General features: G+C 40.7%; 1 pseudogene; it reads right to left on the bottom strand.

Moving 5' to 3' along the window:
* Window positions 1-10,291: 10,291 nt before the first annotated feature.
* LOC120107029 (aspartyl protease family protein At5g10770 pseudogene) lies at window positions 10,292-14,098 on the bottom strand (annotated as a pseudogene).
* Window positions 14,099-16,465: the final 2,367 nt, after the last annotated feature.

The following is a 16,465-nucleotide window of genomic DNA, read 5'->3' as shown; positions in this document are numbered from 1 at the left end:
AGAAAAGAAAATAAAAAATAAAAGAGAAAATTAAATAAATAAGTACATACATATATATGAATGAACGAATAAATAAATAAATAAGATAATAAATAAAGATATTATAATGAAAAAAATAAATAAATAAATAAAGCCACTGCGGCCATTGCCGCCACGGCTCGGCCCCCTTCTGGCATCGCCGGCCTCACGGGAGGAGAAAATAGAAGAAAAAAAAAGAAGAAGAAAAGAAAAAGAAAAAAAATATTGAGTGAGTGGCCAATAATCTGATCTTTATGACATTGATAGGTATAGTGGATTTAACTGTGTGTCGAGAAAATTTAACTGTGTGCCAGGCTAGATTAAGTGTTCAAACATTGATTATCTGCTTGCCAAACTTACTTAAATGTGTGCCATGCTATATTACCTGTATACCAAGCTTACTAACCTAATTACAGAGAAGACTTAACTACGTGCAGGAAAGATTTAAGTATGTTTCGGGCTAAATTAAGTGTGTTCCAAGATTTTGTGCCATGCTAGATTAAGTATGTTCCAAGTTTACTTACTGTGTGTCAAGATGACTTAACTATGTGAGCCAGGCTAGATTAAGTGTTTAACATTGATTAACTACGTGCCAAGCTTACTTAAATATATGACATGCTAAATTACCTATGTACCAAGCTTACTAACCTAATTGCAGAGAAGATTTAGGAAAGATTTAAGTGTGTTTCGGGCTAAATTAAGTGTGTTCCAAGATTTTATGCCATGCTAGATTAAGTGTGTTCTAAGTTTACTTATGTGTGTTCGAGAAACTTAATTGTGTGTGCCAGGCTAGATTAAGTATTCACTTAACATTGATTAACTGTGTGCTAAGGTTACTTTAATGTGTGTCATGCTATATTACCTATGTACCAAGCTTACTAGCTAATTGCAATGGTGAGTTAACACTACAAGAAAAATAGTTTTTCACGGCATTTTTTATAACCATTCCCGACGCTATTTAGCGTCGGCAAAAACCCCACCGACGCAATGGAAAGCGTCGCAAAAGCGTTGCCGATACTTGAGTAGGAAAAGTTTTTAACGATGCTTTAGGAAAGCGTCGGCAAAACCTGTGCTTTACCGGCGCTTCCTAAAGCGTCGGCGTACTTTGTTTTGCCGACGCAATAAAGCATCGGCGTAAACTGCTAACTCGGCGTCCAGGTTGGTTTTTACCGATGCTTATATAGCGTCGTCTAAATCCTGTTTTTTACCGATGCTTTGAAAGCGTCGGCGATAGCGTTCCAAAGCGGGTTTTTAACGACGCTTTAAAGCGTCGGGAGTGGATTTTTTTTAAAAAAAAAGAAAAACAAAAGCATATTAAGAAATATAATATAGTAATATGAACCTGCATTACATTTACATCAAGACAAACATATAGATCATTCAAAACATTCATATTGTCATATAAGATTAAATTTACATAAGTTTAGAATTACAATGTATTTTGAAAAATATAAGAAAGATATATATAAAACTCTTTAGATAACAGTCTAAAAAATATCAGGGACCGGATTCAGCCCCATCATCATCTCTGCGAGCTGTTGAAGTATCAGAAATCTACAAAAAAAAAAGAAACTTTAGAAGTTAGGAATATGAAAATCATTAATTCATGCAAAATAATAATTATGTAGTCATCAAATACATATAGTTATTTACCTGAGGAGGGAGAAATCGCTGTAACATAGATGAAATATGCTCAAGCTGAGACTGCAAAGTTTGTTGGTTCTGCTTCAGCTCCGCCAACTCTGCCTGATGGCGATCCTTCATATCTTCAATTGTTGCCCGAAGTCTTCTAACTTCTGCATTGTTACTGCCTTCTCCAGCATTTCTTATATACATGCCCACTGCAGATAACTGAGTGGGGGTAACTTCAACACCATAACCCCTCACTTGACCATAACGCTCTGGGCCCAATAATTCAGCAAGCACCTGAGCTTCAATATGACTGGTCGCGTCGGATGATGATGACTCTCCGACGCGCTCTGAAATAAGAGTTGTTGCCCTATCCTATATCTCTCAAAAAAAAGTCAAATTAATGTATGCCAATAATAGAACTAATAATAATATCGTTGAAAGATTCAAAGATGAATACATACAACTATATCTCTTGACTCCTTCCGAACAAAACTGCCATCTCAGTGGGTGTGAGTCATCTTATAAAACTCCACCTTACCAGGCTCCCTCCCATTATCATCCATCTACAACAAAAAGTATATTGGCAAGCTAGTTATCTTGATACATGTTATATGATAGAATAGTTATAAATAGTTTCAAAGAGTTTCAAAAAAAACTTACGAATTCAGCTCTACGCCTAGCATAACTCATCGAGCCTGAAGTATGAGGAACAGTCTGAGAGGCTCGTGCAGCTCTACCAATATTGGAATATGTCTTCCCAAAAAAAGAATAAACAATATAATATATTTAATGTATAAATTTGTAATCTATATTATTAGTAAATACAATCTAAAGTATTGAAAAAATATACACAACCTGAGTTTTCTCGAAAAATCAGTAGTGAACAAGCTCCCTCCACTGATGAGGGATTACATCAGGAGGACAAACATGGGCAACCTCCTCTTCTGTCATACCATCATGCTTCCAGTCCGCCTTTAACTTGGCCCTATATTCTTTTCACTTGCAGTTGACGGACTTCAGCACCCAATCATGGCTCTCTTTAGGAAGGACAAACTTTTTCTACACCAAAGTCAAGAATGTTATAACAATGATAAATCAAAAAATAAAATTATGATAGTAAGCAAATTCAATTCTTTATCTCAATAACTTTAAGAAGCTCAACCTCATATGAAGGAAGCATTTCATTCCATTTCATATAGTTGAGCGGACACAATTGACCCTTCCGCGCAACTGATCCTAGAAAAGTCGATAAAATGCTTGCAGCCCTCTTGATAGGCTGCCCCAGTTCATTGCATTGGACGACGATCTTCTCATCCTCACGTAGGCTCCACACGTCCTGTGCTCGAGTGGGTCCTCGTGTCCTCACTCTCCCCAGTCCATCTATAAAAATAAGATAAAATATCCATGGATTGTAAGAAAAATTAATATTAAAAATGTAAATCAAATTACCTTGGATGTGCACGTCATCCATGTCTGGACAATCAACAGTGGCACGTGCGCAGACTGAGACTCGTGTTGCTGGGGCTCGTCGGGCTATTGGGACCGTAGGGACTGATCGGAAGAAGATCCCATGGATGTGTGCTGAAACTCAACATCTCTGAATCGTTTTCCTCGCGGCATGTTGTTACCTAGTATGCACAAAAGAAAGCAATATTAGTTAAATAATAAATAAAATCTAAATGAATTGCAATAGAATATGTCTATTTCACTCATCTCTGAAAACTTTTATTAACTTCCCCTCTCACTGAACTTTCTCAAGTAAATGCCAGTAATCTTGTTTTGAAAGTTATGCATATAAATGGCAGCATAGATCATTTTTGTCACTAAAATGCTTGTAAATCACAATTTCAGATGTTTTCTGTGGCATCCCCCCTAAAATATGCATTTAGATAATATGGCTTTCCCTCTGAACCGCTAACTGAGGACTCCATAAAAATTAGCAACATCTGCTATTTCAAGAGATAAGTGTTGATCAGTTGGTCACAGTTCAATTTTATCAAGCCTGGCTGGCCTTTTGGTGAGATACCTCATAGGCCATATACAAGATTTAAAGAGTATATCATTAGATATACTAGTGATGCTAGTTTTGGAAAAATTCATGAGTATGCTGCATAATTTCAATACACGATGTTTCGTGTGTATCAAGATCTTCAGAGAGATCTTTTTCAACCTCTGCTAGTTTTGAAAACTTTGTTAACAATCTAATGCTCTTGCAACAAAATTTAGTCCATTCTTTTGGCAAGCATCTTCAGCAAGAGGAGTTGAGAGGACCATGACAACAGGAGTTAGCTCTTCCAGAAGCAATCTTCCCAAAAATGAATTTACTGGATCCATCTTAATTTCTAAAGGCAGTGACATCAGGCTTTCTCTCAGAACAGATGCCTCTGCTATCTACTGTCTAAGCAGGTAACGGTAATAACCAACTCTTTTCAATGGTGTATCATCATAGTATTAACAGGTATTCAGCAAATAAACTCTCAATCTATACCTGTGATTAATGCAAACTATAAGCAGATGATATGCATAGTATTCAATAATGTGCAGGTGTGCATAATGCACATGGAGAGAGTGATTGCCCAAGGACAAAATACAGAATAAGCAAATAGTCCTAAGTAGAAAGCACATATTAATGCAATAATTCTATGTGCATAACTGATACTTGTAAGCCCTACAATTCGAGCTACATCAGACAATAAATTCCAAATTAAAATAGGAAAATTTTCACTTCTATGTCATTCCTTGAAACTGGGAAGGTCATTTGATGCTTGAATACCAATATATAGTGGGAAGGATGTAACAACTTCAGACTACAGGAACTACACTATATCTCCTAGAAATTACTAAACCATATAATCTTTTTCAGAGTGGCGGGTTCCCCGGCAGAACGATGAGGGCTTTGCTTGCCTTTCTTTTCTAGGATGAGTGGTTATATGTCATGTTGATGCGAAAACTTTACAAGATGCAACAGTGCATGGTTTGTTAGCTTGCTACGAGTTCTGGAAGTTGTGCTGACATTTAGTCCTTGTATTTAAAGTTCTCAATGTAAATCACCATCATCATTGAATTTTTCTGGCTCTGAATCATGGAGGATGTTCGATCTAGAATCCTTGTATATGCCCATTGTGTCTTGCACTAACAATTGTGCAGGGCTGTATGGTTTGCCTTTTGTCGCCCTATCTAAATTACAGAATTCGGAATTTCTTAAATCTCTCAATTCAAGACACCTGCTGATTTTTGTTTACGTGGTGCAGGGGACTGGTGGTTCTTTTGCATGGCTTGAATGAGCACAGGTGTGTTAACATCTCATTCCACTGAAATTTATTAAGGCAACTACAGGAGCTTATGCATAAATTTTGAAATGCTGCTGAAGGAAAATGTTTTGTGGTCTGCAGTAGAAGATATAATTATTTTGCGAAGCAACTGAATGATAATGGATTTAAAGTGTATGCAATGGATTGGATTGGTAAGTTATCAACTCTGAATGATAATGGATTTAAAGTGTATGCAATGGATTGGATTGGTAAGTTATCAACTTAGCATCATCTTCAGAAAGATCATTTGCTTTCTGTTTGACAAAAGCAAGTGGAAGGCATAAATGTTTGCATGCTGGCTTTACTGCTAGCCAAGAAAAAATAAATCTATTAGTTAAAAGTTGAATATAAATTTGCATTGTTGCTTCTTCATCATGAAAAGAAATCTCATGTTTTCATCCCCTTCAGCAAACTTTTCCTTTTAATAAGCAAAATAGCACTACATTGCAATTTCATAAAGATCGCAGAATTTACCATCTAAACAACAAGAAAAATATTTAGAGATTATAACGCTATCACGAGATCAAAACTGCGAAATTAGAACGGAACAAGAAAAATATCTTCCATACCTTCGGCGGGAGATTCGTTGGGAGAAGCGGTTGGAGGAGAGGGTGCGGAGGACGCCGAATGCTGGACCGCCGCCACCGAAGAGGAGGGAGGAGGAGGGGACAAGGGTCGGCGCTCAGGAAACCCTAGAAACCCTAGGTTTTGGAGAGCGTGGAGGCGGAGGAGGGAGGAGCTAGGATCGGCTAGGGCTTGATATCGATCGAGGATGGAGGAGAAGGGGGGCGGCCGCTGGGTTTTGTTTAGAATTAGGTTTTCGACGATGCGAATACGCGTCGTCTTAGGTTCTATGATACAATGATGCAAATTAGCGTCGTATATTGCCGACGCTTTTTAAAAGCGTCGGGCGTTTTAGGCGCTACAAAGGAAATCGCCGACGCTTGTATAAAACGTCGGCAAAAAAGTGTCGGAAAAAACCAATTTTGCTGTAGTGTAACTATGTTCGAGGTTATATGAATGGAGTTCCAAGCTTAATTAATTAAAATGGTGACAAATCTACTGTACCTATCAATATCATAACGATCAGATTATTTTCCACTCACTCATTATTTTCCTTTTTATTTATTTATTTAATTTATTATTTTATTTCATTGAAATATATTTATTTATTTATTTGTTCATTCATATATATATATATATATTTATGCATTTATTTTTTTATTTATTTTTTTTTCTTTTCTTTTCTTTTCTTTTTTTTCTTTTTTCTTCCCTTCTTCCCTTCTTCTTTCTCCTTTCTTTTCCTTTCTTCTCCTCCCGCGAGGCCGGCAGCATCAAAAGGGGGCAGAGTTGTGGCGGCCACGGGAGATGGCCTGGCCGTGGTCGGCGGCACCTACGACAGTCGCGGCCCGGCCTCCTTTCTTCATTTATTTATTATTTTATTTTATTAAAATATATTTATTTATTATCTTATTTATTTATTTATTTGTTCATATATATATTTATTTATTGTTTCTTTTCTTTTTTTCTTTTTTTCTTCCTTTTCTTTTTTTTCTTCTTTTTTTTTTCTTTTTTTTTCTTTTTTCTTCTCTTTCTCCCTTCTTCTTCTTTCTTCTCCTTTCTTCTCCTCCTATGAGGCCGGCCCGGAAGGGCTGGGCCATGACGGCTGTGGGAGGATGCCAGGCCGCAGTCGGCAGCGGCTGGCTAGCAGAGAAGTCTTCTCCTTCCGTGAGGCCGGCGGCACCGGAAAGGGGCTGGGCCGCGGCGAACACGGGAGGGGAACGAGCCGTGGCTGCCGCCAGCCACGACGGACACAGGAGGGGGCCAGGCTATGGCAGGCGCCGGCCGCAAGATGCGGGAGGCTGTCGGAAATGCCCCCGCCCCATGGTGGGGAGGTGCCAAGGCGGCCGTGGGAGGGGGTTCTGGAGGGTGCCGGGCCGTGGCCGACGGCGGCCGCGGTTGGCTGTTGCGACCCCCTTTTTCTTCTTCTTCTTCGGTGGAAATAGGAGATCAAGAGGGGCAGGGGCATTTTTGGTATTTTATTAAAAAATAAAAGGCTCTCAAGGATTGAAAATTAGTGAAGTCATTGGACTAAAGATTTTAGAACCGGTCAACGGAAACTTTTTGTTATACCAGGTTCGTTCTTTTGGAGAGTTAGGAATTAATTTCGCCCCATACATTTAACATTACCGGAGTGACAGTTCAAAAAATGAGTATTGCTACGTGAAACAAGTTACAACAATGACAGCGTTGTACATCAAAGTTGGGGAAAATTCAGCTTTAAGCCTGAGATGATGCGGCTGTGTTGCAGTTTTCTCTTTCCACCGTAACATATCTAGTTTGTATGTTGGAGTTTTCAGATCCTGTGTTTCTGGCTCTTAGAAATTAGAATTGCATCCAGTCTCTAATTTCAGGTTAAAGCCCATGCTTGTACCCAAAAAGAAAAGGAGGGGAACATGGCTGATTGGTTAATCTCTTTACATCTACTCTTCTTTATTTCTTTATTCACCATTACATAGAGTTATTATATCTTATGGCTTCTATTAACTGATTGTGGTATCAGCATAATGTCTTCTAAAATCTCATTGTACTATGAGAAGCTCAGCTGGCAAATCAGTATGATGATCTAATCTTCTTTTCTTTTCTTTTTTTTCTTTTGTTTTTTTTGGTACATCGGCGACTCACATACACCATGTGTGAGTATAGTCCATAAAGTCAAAATGCAAGAAAGATTGTACAGGGTCATGTCCCTCCCAGATGACATCACCGAAGTGGTGGACCGCATAAAAAGCTACCCAATCCGTAGCACTGTTGGCCTCCCTATACATAGTAGAGGCTCGGAAGAAAATACATTCACCTAAAAGACAGCGAATGTCATGGAGCAGCCGCATCCTCCCAGCAGACTGCTTGGGATTTTGAATCCCCTCAATCACCGTGGCGGCATCCCTCTCAAGAATAATGCAGCCCGCACTAGCACTTGTTTTGCATTCAAAACACCCTCCCAAGCAGCTCTAACCTCGGCCCCAGCAACAGTTTGATCAAAGATGCGTCGGCCCCCGCCCGCCACTAATCTGGTCTGCTGATCTCTGATGACAAACCCGGCATCGCAGCATCAACCTGCTATGACATTATCGTCAAAGTTTACCTTGAAAAAACCAAGGGGTGGGAGCTCTCAGGAGATGAGAATAATCCTGAATGCTACATGAGCGGAGTGAGAGCCCCAGATTTTCCTAACCAACCCAAGAGACGCCGACACAGTGATGTCGAGGACCTCCGCTGCATGAAGTAAGGCCCTATCCACCCCCACTCTTGGATGTGTATCTCTATCCTCGAAGAGATTCTATCTAGACAGTAGTGTTAAGCTAGATAAGCTGCCGTAATCCCCTGCTCTTGCTGGTCGGGCCTCCGAGAGGACTCTGCCAAGAAGATTAGAAAATCCTCAATCGATGCTCATCCCCGACACAAATCAAAAGAGACCGAAGCACACTCCCAAATCTGAGCAGCACGCTGGCAACCGAACAAGACGTGGAGTATAGACTCCTTTGCCGCCTAGCAAACCCCACAATCTGGAGTGATGCTCACCCCCTCCGAGCCAACACTCTCCTGGTGAACAGACAATCGACTTTCTAAACAAACAATGCCACCGAGGGTGAATACGCAGCCGTCAGATCTAACCTTTTTTAAAAAATCAATATATTAATTGTTGCTAGGAGCGAGACATGTCATACATCGAAAGCACTATTGTTCTAGATACCTTCAGTGCAGAAGAATTTAGTAGCATTACTCCTAACGTAGATGCTGTTGACATTGAAATTGGTAGAATTATTACAATCTCTTCTTTCTTGTTGATGTTGAGAAACTCTTTGTGAACTAAGAAAAATCAGTTTCTCTATTTTCTAATTTTGTTGGCCGCATTCACACCCGTAGTGTGTGAGCCGCTATTGCGCCGAAAAAAAAAAGAAACCAGTTTTGGAACTGGATTTTTAACATAAAGATATTTAATTTTTAATAGCAATAACATACGAGACACTCTTAATACACTAATATTTCAAGATTTTTTCCCCCACAAATCTTTTCGTGGATGCGTGGTTGCGTTTAGATTACAATTTTAAAATTTTCATCATCTGAAAAGGGTTTAAACAGAATCTAGGTCTTTTAATTTTCACGAGCCGACTCTTACAGAGGAAACAAAGAACGAATTTTCAAGCTACAGTGCACGAGTCGACTCCGAGAAGTTTCGAGCCGTCTCCCGCAAATTCAAGCCGCAAAGTAATTTCTTCGGCACAGTGGCCCAGTCGAGTCGAACTGTTTACGAGCCGACTCCTACAGAAAAAGGCCGAGAGCAATTTTGCACAGACCAGAACGCAAGCCGACTCCGGAATTGCTCGAACCATCTCCTGAAAAATAGCTGGTAGTTCACATTTGAAAACGCCGTGGGCGAGGCGATTCCCGATTTCTTCGAGCCGACTGTTACATGATTGACAGAGGGCTTATTTATAAGAGCCCGAATTCGAGTCGACTCCAGATTTTCATGAGACGTCTCCTATTTCAGCCGAGCCGACTCCAAGACGGGAGGTCGACTCCAATCTCAATGGATACTTTGCTAGGACGTGCAGTTTTGTCAGAACGACTCTTTTCTCCTCTCTAATGGCTAGTTTTCAAGGAGATAAGTTATAAAAGGTGGTTCTAAGCATTAACAATAAAAAGAGAGAAAATCCATTGAGAGCATTCAAGTCTATCAACCACCGAAGGAGAGTTAGAGCTATTCAAAGCAAAAAGAGGAGTTATTGCATCCCATGCGATTTCAGAGCACTCCTCACATTAAAAGCTTATTGAAGTGATTCTCAACTATCAGCGCATTCAAGAGAGGATCCAGCAAAAGAGAGGCAAAGTCTTCTGAAAAATAATTCCTTAGTTGGCCCTGGGTCTCATCGAATCCTTATGTCGAAGCTGGATCTGACCCAAAAATCATGCAGAAAGTCATTAAAACTCAAAGCACCAGCAGCGAAACGGATTAGTACTTTAAAGGGAGAGAGAAAGAGAGAGAGGAGAACTCAATGGATTCCCGAGTCTCCTCGTTCAAAACTCCTAAACCTACAAGAGAGCCACTGGGAATCAACCATAGGCACGGTAGCTGAAAGGTCTATTACTGACTGGCATAAAGATAACAGTTTCCGTAAAACAACAGCAACAACAAAGATATATAGCAGTAGTAAGTTTGTCCACGTTATTCTATTACATCTGCGCATCACTCCTGCGCTTCATTATTCTTGTTTTTTGATTACCAGATTGGCTCATCAATCAGAAGTCATAACTACCATATCCATCCGTCAGCTGCAGCCTCCGGCTCCGAACCCAATCATTCCCCTGGCAACATCATAAACAATGTCGTACGTCCGCTGCACCGTGTTGCCAATGATGGAGATCGAGCTCGGATCGCTGTTTCCAGAAAACGCTAGACATGCTTGCGAGATGCTCGCAGGATAAAGTATGCCCGAAGGATCGACATCGAGCGTCACTCCGCCGCTAAATCTTAGACCAACCGAAGGCAATGATATCGAACCAACCCCAGTAAAATTATAGCAAGTATCCAACATTGGCAGTGGAGGCGCCATGGAATAGTTTGCCATCTGCCGCCTGAATTCATCACGAAGTGCAGAGTAGCCCGACGATGGAAGGTAGGTGATCACCGTGCCGGAGTCGATGATAGTTCCGGTATCTGTGAAGGTGCTCGGCGGTATCGGTACATTCTTTCCTCCAACACTTAGTCCTATTAGCTCAACATAGTAGAAGGAGGGTTTCGCCGGATTGGCGAGCATCGGCGTAAATCTGACGTTGGGGGCCGGCCCGCTGGCTCCCAGTGTCAGATACCCGGTCGAGCTGACCCTCGGCGGGAGGCAGTAGGAGAAGACTCCGCCATATTCCTGTGCTGCTTGCGATGCCAATGACACCTCGCCACGGCCGAGGCCTACCAGCCCGGCGACGCTACCGAAGAGGCCTTTGTTCTTCTCCCCGCACCCGAATTCGAAGTTTGTCAGCACGTTAGAGGGCGTCAAGGTGAGGGTCTCCTGCGCAAGGAAGCCAACAGTGGAGGAATTGTCACCGTATCGGACAGCGTAGATGCAAGTCGATGATGCATCGCAAGCTGAGCCGAATGAGAGGCAGACAGCTGAGCTGCATGATATATTGGCATAGGTAGACGATTGGGATGGGTCGAAGAGCGTCTCATTCTGGGAGTAGCACCCGCCGGCGCATGGCCTGCATTGGATCAATGAGATGTCGCTGCCGGTGTCGAAGATCACCGAGAAACTCTTTTTGGGAGTGCCGAAGCCCACCGTCACGATGTAGTCTGAGGTGCTGAACGAGATGCCGACATGGTCGGGCACCGTGATGCCGGTCGATTTATCCTTCCTGGAAGCAGCGGATATCCGGTTGTGGAGGGAAATGACCCGGGCTTGGTCACGGTGGAGGATCTGCCTGTGGTTCAGCTTTTGCCTGGTGTTGATGATGGGCGAGCAGGGGCCGTGCCGGTGAACGACCGTCAGCTTATTACCAGAGGATGCTGCAAGAGTTTGTGCAGAAACGCCAGAAGGGTCAATACTAAGCAGGCATCTTATAATTTGAAGTACATGTAACCGATGATTAGCATGCAATAGCTCATCTACAAATGTTTCACATATTTAACTAGGAACGAGTTAACGGATGATTAGCATGCAACAGCTCAAATATATATTTGACATAATTTAGCTATTCAGGAATTACTATGGTTCCGACTTCTTTTAGTCTCATTGCATATTCCTCCAATTTCAGTCAAACTCTAGCTAGGTTCGGATAAATGAGCATGCTTGTGGACTTAGAAATCCAGGTACATAGAATCAGTAATTTTAGTCATACTTAGTGCTAAGCCCGGTCCGGCCTGTCCCACGAGCAGGTCTAGCGGTGACCATTGCCAAAGTGTCTTCATGAGATATTCCCAAATTTCCTTTGCTTTAGATTTTAATTTGATGATGATTCCCAAAAAAAACAAAGGTATCCAAATGATTCTTTCATTCTTCCCGACATATAGTCCATGCATACCCACCAACATACACTATAAATTGGAGAAAACTGTCTGTATATTCATAGAGACACAGTCTGTTGTTATTAATATTAGAATTCATGAATAATATAACTATCCATAATATTCGTAATTCGTGCATTATCTTTGCTTTTAGGAAACGCTTGCTATCTTTAGACTTGCACTTGGTCCGCGGGTAAAACAGCGCGTCAGAAAGTTTACGACAAACTAGCACTTTCAACAGTCAAGTGGAATAAATATGAATTTTTAATCCTAAAATAATATAAAAATTCTAAATCTTGCCATAATCACTTGCAGTGTCAAACATATCATTTTAACCTACGATGGAGATTTGTATTTAAATATTATTTCAATCCACCCAACGACAGAAATATAGATCGAGACCGTATATAGTTCCTGTCATAGAATGCTGACCATAAAACATAATAAATAAATAAATAAAAGTTATCGTACAAACCCGTGCTGTTTACACAAAACATACTGAAAGAGAGGTTAAACATTATTCTACTCATTATCTTAGACCTTGATATATCAGCATGAACTATGATTGAATATCATAAAGAGCGTCTAAGTAACTCCCATATATACAACCTTATCCCAGCCCTCAATTATAATTTATTATGCTCACCAACACAAATGACCTAATATTAAGGTTATTTCATGCACTCGTTCGACTTTAGTTTGCTTTTCCAAAGCAAGAGGAGGCTAGCTCGGATTGTTATAAAATAGAGTACTGAAGGGTGACGAGTCAAAAGCCAAAACCAATCAATTAACTGCTAGCGTGAAGAGAGTGTTAACCTTTGGGTTTGGAGCAGGCAGTTGCCGGCTTCAAAGAGTCGGATCCAAGGACATGATGGCTGTTTGCTACTCCGTGGACGGCATACGGATTGCAATACAGAAGCAAGGAAAGGAGCAGGGAGCGGATTAAGGGGAGGAGAGCCGAAGCCATGGGTTCGTTGGCTAGGGATTGGTGTTAACCACTCTTTGGGAAGCTGCCAATCTATAGAATTTCTAAGATCCCTCCTGCTTGGGAAATGCTCAGCTCTACATGGTACGTGAAGACTTTGACGTGTGAAAAGTGCCTTGCATCGACTGCAGGGAACTTATTTCCATAGTTTGTTTGACTACACATATCTGGCCTAAAAATGTAATCGGTGTCATTGATTGCAGGAATTATAATAATTGTCGTATGCAATAATGGACAAATTCAGCCAATAATTGTGAAGGAGGAATTCCTCTATTTCCACAAAGAATGGTTGCTGTTCCCGTTTATGAATTAACATGACATAAGAGTATACTTTTCAAAGGTCACAGACAATCCATCGTTTCAACTGGGCCTTAAAAAAAGAATCCTTGTTATCCAATAACGAAATCATTGAGCATAAATATTGCTTTGAAGGAAACATATGAGATAGAGATTTCGGCTAACGTTTGACTCTTTGGGAAGCCCCCTCATATTTCATTGATAAATGAAACGAGAAAAGGCAAAAAGCAGAAAGACAAGTAGAGGTGTGCAAAAGAACTGATCAAACTGTAAAACCGAGCCAACCCGTTATTTCTATTCGGTTTGGATCAGTCAGTTTGGTTTTGGTTTGCAAATTTTTAAATTAAAAAAATCAGTTCGATATTAGTCTAAATTTTAAAAATCGTATATACATATATACATACATATAAGTTTATCTTTTCCTGCATTCTTCTTTCGTTATTTTTTCGAGAGGAATTCTACTTTCAATTTCACATCCATATTTTTGCTCAAAAAAATTCAGGTGCATATTGGATGTTTATACTTCCCTACTTTCTTTGGTCACAGCTAGTTTCCTAAGAATGATTAGGTTGACACCTAATACTAAGATGTTCTGAAGTTTCCGATCTTGTGACAGATAATTCCGGATTATTCTTGGTTTTGTTTTACAGTGTGAATCAAATGGTGAATCTGCCTGCCTCCTCTTACTTTTTCTAAAAAAGAAATAAAAAACTACCATGACACGCTGTTAGATCCATCACCAGAGACGCACTTGGTCTTCTTTACTAAGGTCTCCTTGGACAGACCAACCACCATCCTTCTGGTTTTATGCCATGGAAAAGTTTTAGGCTGTAAGAAGAATACCCTTCGATTACCAGTCCCCTTGGCTGCGTACGACCGTAAAGAGATGAACATGACCTCCATCCATTTCATTTCAATAAGATGGCAGAAACTGGCTACGTGTCTGAGAATTTCAATGGATATAGAAGTGAGACTAATATTCAGCTAACATTACTAAAGACTCCTCAAAAAAGTTACTACAGACTCAGAAAGGAGCAATATTACATGTGGAGCAGGCCATGACAATGAGTGATGTACACCAGAAGATGACTGGCGGAGCTCCGTCCAATTTATGCCTATGTGATAATGAAATTAGGTAATTCCTTCTAATTCGCAGTTGCGAGCTATATTGCTTTTGAACCAAGGCTATTCAAATAATATAGGGGAAACTAATGACCGGTCTATTTTTTTGGCCGGTTTCTAACGTTTAATTCTTGTTTAACAACTGGTCCAGCTATATTTCAACATTCCAACATGAGACGAAAATGCCCCCGCCCCTACTGATCTCCCATTCCCACCGAAAAAGGGGAAGAAAAATGCCGCCGCCAGCCGTGGCCACGGCCCGCCACCTCCCAAGCCCCTTCCAACAGCCACCACTGGCCACGGCCCGCCCCCTCTCGAGCCCCCTCCCGTGGCCGCCACGGCCCCGCCCCCTTCCCCGCCGCCGAGAATACCCCTGCTCCCACGGTAGGGAGGTGCTGAAGAAGATAAAGAAGAAGGGGGTGCCCTCCCGCATTCCGCGGTCGTCGCCGGCTACGGCCCACCCTCCTCCTACGTCCCCCGCCGCCGGCCTCGCGGGAGGAGAAGAGTTCTCTGCTAGCCAGCTGTAGCCGCCGTGGCTGCCACAGGCGCTGCCGGCCGCGGCTGCCGCTGGCTGCGGCTCGGCCCCCTCTTGCGGTCACCACGGCCCGGCCTGCTTCCGGCACCGCCGGCCTTACAGTGAGGAGAAGAAAGAAGAAAGAAGAAAGAATGAGAAGGGAAGAAGAGAAGAAAAAAGGAAAGAAAAAGAAAAAAAAGAAGAAAAGAAAAGAAGAATAAATAAATAAATAAATAAATGCATAAATAAATACACACACACATATATATATATATATATCAATGAACAAACAAATAAATAAATAATATATTGTAATGAAATAAAATAATAAATAAATAAATAAATCCGCCACGGCTGCTGCCGGCTGCGGCCGCCACGGCCCGGCTCCCTTCTGGCGCCGCCAGCCTCACGAGAGGAGAAAATAGAAGAACAAAAAAAAGAAGAAAAGAAAAGAAAATAAAAAATAAAAGAGAAAATTAAATAAATAAGTACATACATATATATGAATGAACGAATAAATAAGTAAATAAGATAATAAATAAAGATATTGTAATGAAATAAAATAAATAAATAAAGCCACTACGGCTACTGCCGCCACGGCTCGGCCCCCTTCTGGCATCGCCGGCCTCACGGGAGGAGAAAATAAAAGAAAAAAAAAAGAAGAAGAAAAGAAAAAGAAAAAAAAATATTGAGTGAGTGGCCAATAATCTGATCTTTATGATATTGATAGGTATCGTGGATTTAATTGTGTGTCGAAAAGATTTAACTGTGTGCCAGGTTAGATTAAGTGTTCAAACATTGATTATCTGCTTGCCAAGCTTACTTAAATGTGTGCCATGCTATATTACCTGTATACCAAGCTTACTAACCTAATTACAGAGAAGACTTAACTATGAGCAGGAAGATTTAAGTATGTTTCGGGCTAAATTAAGTGTGTTCCAAGATTTTGTGCCATGCTAGATTAAGTATGTTCCAAGCTTACTTACTGTGTGTCGAGATAACTTAACTATGTGAGCCAGGCTAGATTAAGTGTTTAACATTGATTAACTACGTGCCAAGCTTACTTAAATATGTGACATGCTATATTACCTATGCACCAAGCTTACTAACCTAATTGCAGAAAAGATTTAACTATGTGTAGGGAAGATTTAGTGTGTTTCGGGCTAAATTAAGTGTGTTCCAAGATTTTATGCCATGCTAGATTAAGTGTGTTCTAAGTTTACTTATGTGTGTTCGACAAACTTAATTGTGTGCGCCAGGCTAGATTAAGTATTCACTTAACATTGATTAACTGTGTGCTAAGGTTACTTTAATGTGTGTCATGCTATATTACCTATGTACCAAGCTTACTAGCCTAATTGCAATGGTGAGTTAACTATGTTCGAGGTTATATAAACGGAGTTTCAAGCTTAATCAATTAAAATGGTGACAAATTTACTGTACCTATCAATATCATAAAGATCAGATTATTTTCCACTCACTCATTATTTTCCTTTTTATTTATTTATTTAATTTATTATTTTATT

This window comes from Phoenix dactylifera, chromosome 2, assembly GCF_051530095.1.
Source record: "Phoenix dactylifera cultivar Ajwa chromosome 2, Ajwa_hap1_PhDact_Kaust_v1.1, whole genome shotgun sequence".
NCBI lineage: Eukaryota > Viridiplantae > Streptophyta > Magnoliopsida > Arecales > Arecaceae > Phoenix > Phoenix dactylifera.
Note: the sequence above shows the minus strand (reverse complement) of the source record. Positions and strands in the feature narration are given on the sequence as shown.